We start from the raw sequence: 12,824 nt of genomic DNA, 5'->3' as shown, positions 1-12,824 counted from the left end.
TCCTGAGAGACATTGGGCTCAGAGGGCAACAATTTATCTTTAAATTGAAGTGTTCTAGCTAAGCATACAGCACAGAATTGCATAGGCAAAACAATTTGTGCCTCTAGGCATAACACGCATTTGTCAAAAAACACAGAGTCTTGGTCCATGTCCATAATACTAAATAAAAAATTCCCCAAATTGTAGTTTTTTTTAAAATACACTGTAACTTTAAAAAAAATTAATACCACAACTTGGCTTCCAGAAGTCTCTAATACAATCGTATAGTCGATCGACACTGAAGAGACTGAAATTCAATGAAGCTGCTCCGTTTCGTGAATATCCGACAGCAGAGAGAAGTCACATGACCGGCAGAGAGAGGAAACTATGCAGCAAGTAAAAGGTGCGCGTTTCCTCCTGCCTACAGCATAAGATGCAAGTAGCTGAAGCTGGTTTCAAACTCAAGCAGTTTGTCAGTTAGCCTGTTCTAGCTAAGCAAGCAAAGAAAACCAACTGCAAAATTTTAAGTTTATACATAAATCAATACAATTAGTGTTAGAAGTGAGCACCTAAGAGGCAGAGGTGGATAAGAACATTAAACAATTAAATTTAATAATGCATACCAAAATCACAAGATTAAAAAACATGGATCCATGAATACATAACAAATGAATAACAATAAATAACAATAAAGTAGAAATTCAAAAAATGAAATAAAAATGATTGATGAATTGATGTTATCAGACAGGTGATTCTACCACGTCCAATGATAATAAGAAGATATCGTCTTTTATATAGCTGTATTAGTTATAAAAAACAGTAAATTGTCCAATAATATATGCCAATATTAAAGTGATCCAAATTGTAAATCCGGTGTATGTGTCCAATAGATTGCTTATCCAAAAAGTTTATTTGATGTGCCCAGGTGAATGTATTGTGAAAATTAGTGCTCAGTGTGTACAAAAAACTTTGTAATGGAAAGAAAAAATAAAAAAAAAAGAAAATCCAAAATTAAGATGATAAAAAAGGTGAAAAAATGCCAAAAAATAGTGAAAAATGCAAAAAATCAGAAAATACAAAAATATAAATAGATGATAAAAAAAATGCGTATTTAGTGATCAAAAAATGTAAAAAAGTATTTAGAATGGAGGTAATTATTAAGTGGTTGCTTTTCCTTATAGTCCCATTTGTATATAATGATATGACATAAAAAACTCCTGTTAAAAAAATAAAGAAACAATACTATAGATAATTTGCAAAATACTTGTTTAAGGTATCAGAAATTAACTCACCAATTATATGTCGACGCATTTCGACCTGATAACAGGCCTTTTTCAAGACTGTGTTTTTGGATAAGCAATCTATTGGATACATACACCGGATTTACAATTTGGATCACTTTAATATTGGCATATATTATTGGACAATTTACTGTTTTTTATAACTAATACAGCTGTATAAGAGACGGTATCTTCTTATTATCATTGGACGTGGTAGAATCACCTGTCTGATAACATCAATTCAAAAATAGATATATAAGAAACTGCGCCTGGAATCTAATCTTAAAGCTCCTTCACAGGTAATCTTCCCTATGATTACCGGGTAAAATTTCAAAGTGACAAAACAATATAGAGTGTAGGAGCGCTATAAGCTAAATAAGATAGTCTGGAGACCTCTTTACAATTTAACAAAAGTGCATTTATTTAAAACATAAAAACATAATAAAAATATATAATATTCCAGAAATATAGATATGGGACGTCTCCCTGAATTTAAAATAAGCAATATTTAGTTATATAAAATACTTCTATAATAGGCTTTTTATGATCTTTCTAAGTGATTCCACCTTTTAAAATTTATTTTTCTTTAATCCACCTTAAAAGTTTATTGCCGCAGTTTTAGTGGTTTTATTTTCTCTCGTTGTTACTATTTTCGATCAGAAAGTAACAATGTCTCTCTTCATAAATAAGTTGTAATAATGTAATTCACTTATTTTTGTAATGTCTCTTGGTTTTTTCTCTTATTGGTAAACTTGGCTGTAATAGGAATAGTTCAATAAATATATAAGGACGGGCTTACCGGGTCTTCTGACACATCTGTGTCTGATGAATTCAATGTATTTCTTACTGGTATGTGTTTTCTGCCTTTCCTCCTTGAATGGAGCAAGTATCGCTGCTATTGAAACCTAGACCACGCTCCTGCGTGTATGGGTCTCTTTTATTCTGCCGGCTTGAAGCAACTTTTACCCCTACAGTCTGGGTTCTGTGTTTTCCGGGCAGCCTCCTGAGACAGGTATTCGCGGTGCACGCCTCCAGTGTATGTGTGAGAACTAGGACTTGGAATACAAACGGCCGTTTGTGTTAAACTCTCTTTCCCTCTACTTCTTTCAAAGTGGGGTAGTTTAAGTAGATGTCCAGTGCTTTCTATTGTAGAAAAAAACGTCAACGCGTTTCGCCAGTAGGCTTTATCAAGACGGATGATGTTGGTTGTTACACCGGCATTTTAAAAAGCCCTCCTTACATTTTGATTGGTTGATAGGTGTTCTGTTCTGATAGGTGTCTTTTTTTATTATTTTAAACGTGGATTTCTCAAATTTCTATAAGGTGGAATCTTTTTGCTTCTTTCTTTGTTATTTTGTATAAGCTTTAGATATCCCATGTTTGCTGCTTTTTTTAAAGGCGGAATATTTTTGTTTTTGCTTCTTTCTTTGTCATGTTATAGGATCTTTCTGTATTTGATATTTTCGGCTCTTTCAACAATATCTACATTTGGATTTCATAACATACGGTGGAATTATCATACCTTTACTTTATATCATGATTATAAGTGCCTATATTTGTTTCTATTATATTTGTTCCATGATTATAAATACCTATATTATTTTTTATTGTGCTGAACTTTTTTGTATATGTCTGAAAAATCAACGATCTATATTTAAGGGATATTACACTTCTACTTTATTATTCTTAGCATGATTTTTAACATGTATGAATTTTTTAAAAACAGAACCATTTTCTTCTTTTTGTTTATTATTAACATGTGTTACACATTATTTCTTAATATTGCATATTTATTTCTATAGTAGTATATTATTTTCTGTGCTTCTCCACTCTTCATAATGTGTTTTTATTTTCTTGTTTATTTGTTTGTCCCTTCATAGATAACTTCTTGTTCATAGAGTATAAAATATTTCAAGATCTTGGAGGGAAATATTTAATCTATAATATAGGTAACTTCTTGTTCATAGAGTATAAAATATTTCAGGATCTTGGAGGGAAATATTTAGTCTATAATATACTATCTTTTCATATATTCTACTATTGAATTTTGATCTATGACAGAAGAAACGGGGATAGATCTAATTCTGAGTTTAAACCCGCAGGGTAGAGGGTTTGCATGTTGTAAATTAGCTCTGCTTCTGTTCTTAGCAATTTTTCTTCAAAATTACCCCCTCTCCATTCAGGTTTGAGCTTTTTTATGCCCCAAAAAGCGAAGTTTTTCAGATTATTATTGTGGACTTCCCTAAAATGGGTGTATAGATGTGTTTCTAGGTTTCCTCTGTCTATGCATGATAAATGCTCGCGTATGCGTTCCCTTAGGGTCCTGGTGGTCTCCCCTATATATTGTAGATTACATGTGCATTGTATAATCTAAATGACACCCTTATCCTGACATCTTATGGTTTCTTTTATGTGATGAATTAAACCATTTTTATTGGATTTGATATTCTTACGCTTGCTACTGAATTTGCAAGACCTACAGCCGAAACAGGGGTAGAAACCAGCTAGTTTGTTGCCTAGTAAATCTTTTTCTAGTATGGGATTCGTTTTAATATATCTAAACTCACTGGGAGCTAGTATTTTTTTGAAATTTTTTGCTTTTTTGAAAATTATTTTTGGGTTATCTGTCATCTTTTCGCCTATAAGGGGATCTGTTTGGACTAAATGCCAGTGTTTTTTCAATATTTTTTGTAAAGTGTAATGATCACAATAATCAGTTATTAATGCAACATTGAGTTTATTTTCCTTATCTTCTTTGTTATACATGTTATGAAATCCAAATGTAGATATTGTTGAAAGAGCCGAAAATATCAAATACAGAAAGATCCTATAACATGACAAAGAAAGAAGCAAAAACAAAAATATTCCGCCTTTAAAAAAAGCCGCAAACATGGGATATCTAAAGCTCATACAAAATAACAAAGAAAGAAGCAAAAAGATTCCACCTTATAGAAATTTGAGAAATCCACCTTTAAAATAATAAAAAAAGACACCTATCAGAACAGAACACCTATCAACCAATCAAAATGTAAGGAGGGCTTTTTAAAATGCCGGTGTAACAACCAACATCATCCGTCTTGATAACATCAATTCATCAATCATTTTTATTTAATTTTTTTGAATTTGTATTTTATTGTTATTTATTGTTATTCATTTGTTATGTATTCATGGATCCATGTTTTTTAATCTTGTGATTTTGGTATGCATTATTACATTTAATTGTTTAATGTTCTTATCCACCTCTGCCTCTTAGGCGCTCACTTCTAACACTAATTGTATTGATTACCTCAGACTGACTAGGCATCCTTTTTTTGAAGAGAGCTGTAGGTGTTTTAACTAGCCAAATTTCAAAGTCAATGTCCCAGCACACAACGACCCCCTTTGCCAGCCACTCCAGAGACCCACTCCAGTCTCTGAATCATCAATCAAAAGAAATCAGAGCATGAATAAGGTAGCAATACCGAAACGTTGCTGACAGTGTTGTGTTGTGCCTATTAAACACTAATTTTTGCTGCTACTCTCTTTGGATTTCTTTTGGTGTTTTAACTAGCGCTCGACCTACGCACTTCAGTTTATACATAAATCCCTGTATAAAACATAAGCCACACACATACTAATAAAGTATTTCAACAAAATTAGCCCAAAGAGGAAAAATGTCCCAATAAACGGAAGATTAACCCCTAGGGGCCGATTTATCAAGCTCTGTATGAAGCTTGAAGGCTTGCTGGAAACAGAAGTTATGAAGCAGCGGTCTAAAGACCACTGCTCCATAACTTGTCCGCCTGCTCTGAGGTTGTGGACAGAAATCAACCCGATCGAATACAGTCGGGTTGATTGACACCCCCTGCTAGCGACCAATTGACCGCAAATCTGCAGGGGGCAGCATTGCACCAGCAGTTCACAAGAACTGCTGGTGCAAAGATAAATGCCGACAGCGTATGCTTTCTGCATTTATCGATGTTGCAGCGGACATGATATGCTACATTGTATCATGTCCGCTTGCACTATGTTAAATATACCCCCTAGTCTCAACATATATAATATGCCTGCCCACTGCCAAAGAAAATCCTATATAAAGGATTTTAAAAATGCCCCCATCTACTGCATATGGCATATTCTTCTGAAGTGCAAGGCTCCAAGACCTAGAAGACAAAAGCAACTCTGGCTTTTTGTACCATGGGCAGCAATGTGTTAGGAAACAAAGCAAGGACTACCTCACAACTTCCTAACTGCCTGGACTCAGCTAAACCCAAATCCTTGCTTGCAGGGAAAAGTACCCGAAAAAGGAATTCATTTTTTCAGACACCAAACTTCACCTCCTCCATTGACAGAGACAAAGAGAATGACTGGGGATTATGGGTAGGGGAGTGACGCTTAAAAGCTTTGCTGTGGTGCTCTTTGCCTCCTCCTGCTGGCCAGGAGTGATATTCCCACTAGTAATTGAATGACATTGTGGACTCTCCATATCTTAGGAAAGAAATAAAGTTTTATTCAAACATTTAAAACTGCAAGGAAGCATCTAACATGTTTCGGCGGATTGCCTTAATCATAGATGTAACCAATATTAAATACAGGTTGCTTTTTAAACGAAATTCCGTAATCTCATTGGTTATTCAACAATCACATGACATGGCTTTGTAATAGCTTAAAGCGATATAATCAATTATAGTCATTTGTATAACTGGCATGTTCAAACAATGTCCACAAAGAAAAACCAACACCATTGAAAAGCCACAACTGTGCAACAACACATCTACAACACAGCCTCCACTGGGCTTGCCGTGTGGTCCAAATCAAACACTCAACATCACCAAAACGCATCACCAACAATGCTCTGTCTGCAGAACTGAGCATGAAGTACACCAAGGATTGAAAGAGGTACCACACCTAAGCTTACTGTTTCTCTGTGTGGTTCATGGGAATGCTGTGTTATGATGAAGAGAATGCTAGTGAGAGTAATGTTTATTAAAGTCTCACTCCCAATAATTGATGAGTTATATCCCCTAGGTCAGGGGTCAGCAACAGCCAAGGTTGCTGACCCCTGCCCTAGGTACCCGAGTACAAAGTGTAAAAATCCAAAAAGCCTCTCTTTTATGGGGTAGCTTTATGACATCACCTCCACATTTAGGTTGATTCACTTTTCTATTACCATCCATTTGAAAGTAGAATTATCATTATGGTGTTCAGTTATGAAGTTTTTAGCTAGCTCTGAAGTGTGTTCTGATCTTTTAATGTCTAACAAGTGTTGTCTTATACTTTCTCTAGCCTTTCGTGAGGTACAAACTACATAGCGTTTGTAATTACAGGTGCACCAGATTAAGTATACCACATTTTTGCTTCTGCAGTTGACTCACATTTCTACATTATATTTTTTTTCCTGTAGTTTTACAATTAAAATAATCACTCCTGTTGATGAAGCTACATGGTATGCAAGGACCATATCCACATCTATACATGCCCTTAGTATCAAGCCATACATTTTGTGTATTAGGTGTACGAAGTTCACTGGGTGAGAGAATATTACCAGAGTAACTCCTCGCCTATAAGAAAAATGGCAACAATTTTTAACCTCCTTTTGCAGTTTATCGTCAGCAGATAGCATAGGAGCATGTCTGCATATGATTTTACATATTTCCTCGTAGTCAGAGGAGTACTGTGTTACAAAGATAACTGGTTGTTCTTTTTGTGTATTTGTTGTAAATGTGTTTCTTTTGATATCTTTTAATAAAGTACTCCTTTCTAACACATCTACTTCATTTTTGGCCCTTAAAACTACATCTTTATTGTACCCCCTTTCCATTAATCTATTGACAAGGTCAAGGCTCTGTCTTTCATATTCTCTCATATCAGAACAATTCCATTTTGTTCTTATGAATTGGCCTTTTGCAATAGAGTAAGGGATTTTTTCTGGGGGTTACTTTTCCCATGTAGAAGTGTGTTCCCAGATATGGGTTTGTGATATATAGTGGAATCTACCTTTGTATTTTTCTCATTTGAGATAAGAGTTACATCTAGATCATTAATTTTAGATGGATCAAATTCATAGGTAAAGCTAAGACCCCATGGATTGTCATTTAGCTATTTGACAATATTTTCAATGTTATCTGTAACTCCTGTCCAAATAAAAATCAAATCATTGAGGAAACGATGGTACAACCGTATGTTATTGGCACAAGGATTATTTTCACCATACACTTAGAAGGTCTCCCATCATCTCATTACCAAATCGGCATAAGAGGGGGCAAATTTTGCCCCCATGGTTGTACCACGTGTCTGGAGATAATAAGTATGGTCAAACTTGAAATAATTATGAGTCAGCAAAAAACGTATGACATTTAATAAGTAGTTAACAAAGTCAGGAGCAAAATCCATTAGTGTATCTAAAAAAATGTATTATGGCTTGTGTCCCCATATCATGTGGTACTGAGGGGTAAAGTGATACCACATCTATTGTCAACCATCCAAATTGTCACTCCCAAGTAATATGTTCTAGTTTTTGTAATAGGTGTTTGGTATCTCTAAGATAGCTGTCTAGTTTAAATACCAGGGTTTGAAGTATACTGTCAAGCCATTCTGATAGAGGTTCACACAGGGACCCTATACCTGACATACAAGGTCTTCCCTTAACTCCTTCGAGGAACTTATGGACCTTTGGTAACATGTGAAAAATAGGTATTACCATTTTTTTTTACTAATAAATAATCACAGATCTCACGATCAATATGCCCTCATTATAGACCATCGTCTAATAATGAACTAAGTTCCGTTTGGAATTTATGTGTAGGATTAACAGGCAGAACTCTATAATCACCTAGATTATACAACTGTCTCATTACCTTATTAACATATGACATTCTGTCCCATATTAATCACAGATCTCACAGATCAATATGCCCTCAGTATAGACCATTGTCCAATAATGAACCAAGTTCCGTTTAGAATTTATGTGTAGGATTTTCTTGAAAAAGGCTTCCCAGCCGAAACGCTTAGAACCTTAGAGGCTGATCGATTGATTATTGGATTACAAGAATAGCAGAGTGGAATATCGCTCTTGGATACCGGAGGCTGAAATAAATAGAACTCCATTGAAGAACCGGAGGTTGAATAAAAGAGCGCTCCAAGGAGAAACCGGAGAAAGCACTTCACTAAGATCTCCATCTGATCGTTATCACAGATAAAAGAAGCGAAGGAGTTACAGACAACGGCATATCAGAGGCCAAAATTGGCACATCATAGCGGGACATCTCTAAGGAACCGGAGACAATCCAGACACACCTCCACAGTGCACTGTGAGTATTTAAAAAGGAACAACAACCTACACCTAAATCCAGGTAGATTGTTTGGGCCATTTTGGGCGAAGATTATCTCTGTTAAATAGAAAACCATTGCACACATTGGTTGACATTGTGATGTATGTCTTTTTACTCTGACTTATGCTAAACCGAGCTATAATGGGCTTACATGCCAAACGTATTTAACAACTCTATAACACAACAACCTTTTGATGAACATTTGGATACATTTTGACGATTAGCAATACAATCATCTGAAAATTGCTGCATCAGATATATGGTATCAGAAAGCCATTTATTTTATACACCCATTAGTGAAGTTTATATATTTATTTTAAGAAAGCATTGTATCTATATTCTAGAAAGGCATCATATCCACCTTTTATCGGTCAGAGCACTGATTATTTTTAAGCTTTTAAGTATTTACAATTGATTTTATACTTGTTTTGATAATTTGGCCAGTACATAGTACTCAATTATTATTGACACCGGTGTCATATAGTGTTATTAGCTAATTTATGAATTATACCCGCACTTAAATAAATATATAAGGTATTTTATGCTTTAACCTGAGTTCTGTGTATTACTATTACCATATACCCATATCGTTTTTGGTGTACAATCTCAATTTACGTTTATGCATTTGCGATAGAATTATTGGTTTACCTATTTGGTAATCACACAATTTATACTAGGTGTATACACACCTTAATTATACTGGGAGTCAGCATCCATTTTGCGCCACCTATAGATTTTTGTTTTATAGAACTCTATAATCACCTAGATTATTCAACTGTCTCATTACCTCATACGACATTCTGTCCCATATTGATTTTAGCCAATCAGAGCCCAGAGTCTAGCAGGTTACTTTGTTTTTATGAGACTATGAGTACGGCACCCTGCCAAAACGCAGCAGTCTTTTCAATCTAAGGGGCACTGTCCCTCAGTGTTTTATTCATGGAATTTAATAAAATTTAACTTTTATACTACATTCACTGGCATTTTTTTCTTTTTTTTCTTTTTTCATTTTGTCCCATATTACCACACTGCCTCCCTTGTCGGCTACCTTAATTATTAATTCATCATTAGATTTAAGTTTTTCTATAGCTAATCTTTCTTACTTGGAAAGATTAGGGGTTCTTTTTGGGTTGTGTAGATAGATTAATCAAATCGGACGCTATCCTTCTCTGGAAATTTACCAATATCTCACCTCTACACTGCACCTGGATAAAAAATAGATCTTGGCTTGAAGCCTGTATGGAAATTAATATTACCTTTCTCTATCTCACTTTCAAATTCTAAAGATGCCAAACTATGTACATCCCTTATTTCTGAGAACTCTAATGTGTGCCATCCATATCTACAGGTATTTCTATTTGAGAATCAGGTACTGAGTAATAGTATTTCTTTAATGTTAAAAGGCGAATAAATCTATTAACATCCATTAGTGTTTGGAACATGTTGAACCTAGAAGTTGATACAAAACCCAGGCCATAGCCTAGGACCTTGGTTTCTGGTTCACTAAGTGGGTAAATAGTTAAGTTTATTACATTCATAGTTTGGGGACCAGCCTCTCCTTTTATTGTTGATATTTGTTTGGTTTCTTCCCCTGTCTCAAGGGATAGCATGCTTAATTTACTATTGGATTTGTACCTCCTTCTGCCCCCACTCCTCCTCTTCCTAAGGGGTTTCCTTTGGGGGAGTTTACAAACCTTATCTATTTCCACCAAATCTGTATCAACATTTGCTGGGCTATTAGTATTTTGTGTACCTGTCTGATACTTATTACTTATTATTTCTGTTCCCAGTACTCCCAGTATAAGATTGAACCTGGTTAAGCTCACTGTTAAACCCTTCCTGTTTTGTTAAAGGGTTGTCGTTGTGGCTTTAATATAGACCTCACTGTATTATCTGATTTGATCAGGTGATCTATTCCTGCATTGTCACCCTCAGAGCTAGAGTTGTCTCCTGAATCTGTGTCGCGTGTATCACTGTCATCTCTTGTTGTTCTATTGCTCTTAAAGTACTTTTGTCTAGTACCTACTTCGAGACCTTCTTTGCCAGACATAAACCTTGCCCATATTGAAATCAGTCTGATGCCTAATAAATTTGTCATGTTTGGACTGTATTAAATCCTTTTTTAAGGCTGCTATGGTGTCATTTAATATAGTGTCATATTCTTTATACTTGGATTCCAGTTTACACAGATCTAGTTCTCTCTGCAGGATTTCTGTTCTCTTACTAACAAAAGTTGACCCTCTTTGAATTCTATTATCAATTACATTAATTTAAAAGAACAACCTGACAATGTGTTATTCCATTTATCAATAAATATTTTGTCCTCTGTCATAAAAAGAGAATTTCCTTATTCTGAGGCACTTTGGGATAATTTTTAAATGAACATATCTCTCTAATGTCCATTTGTGCCATTTTATCTTTGCTTCCTTTTTTCATCAAATTTTCCATATTCTGGAAACTATCACATAAGGGGCTAACATCCGAGGTATCCTTAAATATTTTTTCAAAGTCCTGTTCCAGTTCATCTAGGTCTGCTAGTGAGGTAAGTGAATAAAAGTCAGATTGTATCTCACTTGTCCCAGGATCCATAGTGTAATCAAAAAGTAGCAGAAAATATATATATATTTTCCGATATATGGGGTTAACTGCCTGGGACTCTGGGGATGGTACAGCTACCTGTGAGTGCTATTGAGCCCCCAGGACTGTGCATGTTACAAGGTCATAGAATGTGTACCCAGTCCAGTCTGAGAGTGCAGTGTCCTTCCATGTTTTGTATATGTCTAGGGTGATTACATAAGTCTGTGAACCCTTGACTTGTTCCCAGTTTGTTTGATTGAGAGCTTGCATTGTATGGCTGTATTAGGGACCCAGGTTTTGGGGGAAAGACCTTGATGTGGTACCTGGGCTTGTCCCATTTGGCTAGATGCAGTAACTAACTCTTCCAGTTTTGCTTTTAATCTTAGCTGAGTGCGATTTCTGCTGCTTCTCTCTCAGCTTGATGTTCAGCAGCCTGGCATTCTGCTGCTTCCCTAGCAGCTTGCTGATCTTGTATTTTATGGTCAGTTGCATGTGCAAACTTGGATCTGCTGAGCCGCAATTTGCAAATAACAGCCCAAGAGATCTCCAGAATTTGATGAATCTCGGCCCACAGCTGCATGTACCTCTCCTGAAGCTAAGCCTCTCTCATCTGTGTTTGAGGCTTCACTCCGTTGCTCTGCATGGAATGTGTCATAATCCATCAAGGCTTGGATAAGACCCTCTTTAGTTATGCCTCCGTCCTGGCACAAAAATTCAAAGTTTCCTTGGACTTCTGCCGATATGCCTCCATAGTAAAAAAAACAAAAAAAAACAAAAAATAGAAAAGAAAAACAGAGAATAGGGAGGGGAACTGTTTGCAATGTGTGACTATATACTGCCTATGGAAATTGTGAGATTCCTAATTTCTTTTAGAATTGGAATTCCAAACTAGCAAATCCACAAAGTACTAAAATCTAATAAAAAAATACCACTAACCACCAGTTTGTGACGTACAGGGTTTTACCAACCCTACAATAGTCACCAGTTTGTCATAGAAAGGGTTAATCGACCCTTTCCACTTTAACCAGTTTGTCCCGGTATAGTCACTCCATGTAAGCCTGTTGACTTAGTTCAAGGTGTACAAGGGTTAACAAACACTATCTTGTCTGTACTAGACCCAGAAAATGCCCAAACTCCCCTTTAATGCCACTCACACTAAATTATCTCTGCTGCCATTACTTTAAGAATATTATATGTGAAATCCTAAAGAAAACCCCAAACAGATTAAAAAGCCCAAAACACAATTTGGCAAAATAAAAATACTATTATCACTAGTCTCTTCAGTAACGTAGTTCAAATATTAAAAAAACGCAAAAACTTAATAAAGGAATATTTATTATGAACAAAAAAAGAGTCACAGTGCATTCATATATAAAAAAGGGGAGTGTCTGGGCTATGGCAGGAAAATAAAGGAAGCTCTGACTAAATCATTTACAGTCTCTGTAGTGCTAAGCCATACAGCCCAAAACTCTACTCCAATAAGAAAGAGACATTCAACTGGATTGGAAGAAAGATCTATTTTTGTGTTTACAGGATTGTCTAGGCTGGACCATGTGGTTTTAAAATATGATTGAATTTTTTATTTATTTTTTGGTGCCGAAACCCGGGAACAAGGAAAATATGATTTATTTTTAATGTAATACTATCTAAATATAATTCTATAGTAAAAAAAACACTA

Source organism: Bombina bombina, chromosome 4, assembly GCF_027579735.1.
Source record: "Bombina bombina isolate aBomBom1 chromosome 4, aBomBom1.pri, whole genome shotgun sequence".
Classification (NCBI taxonomy): domain Eukaryota; kingdom Metazoa; phylum Chordata; class Amphibia; order Anura; family Bombinatoridae; genus Bombina; species Bombina bombina.
This window is presented reverse-complemented; position numbering follows the sequence as displayed.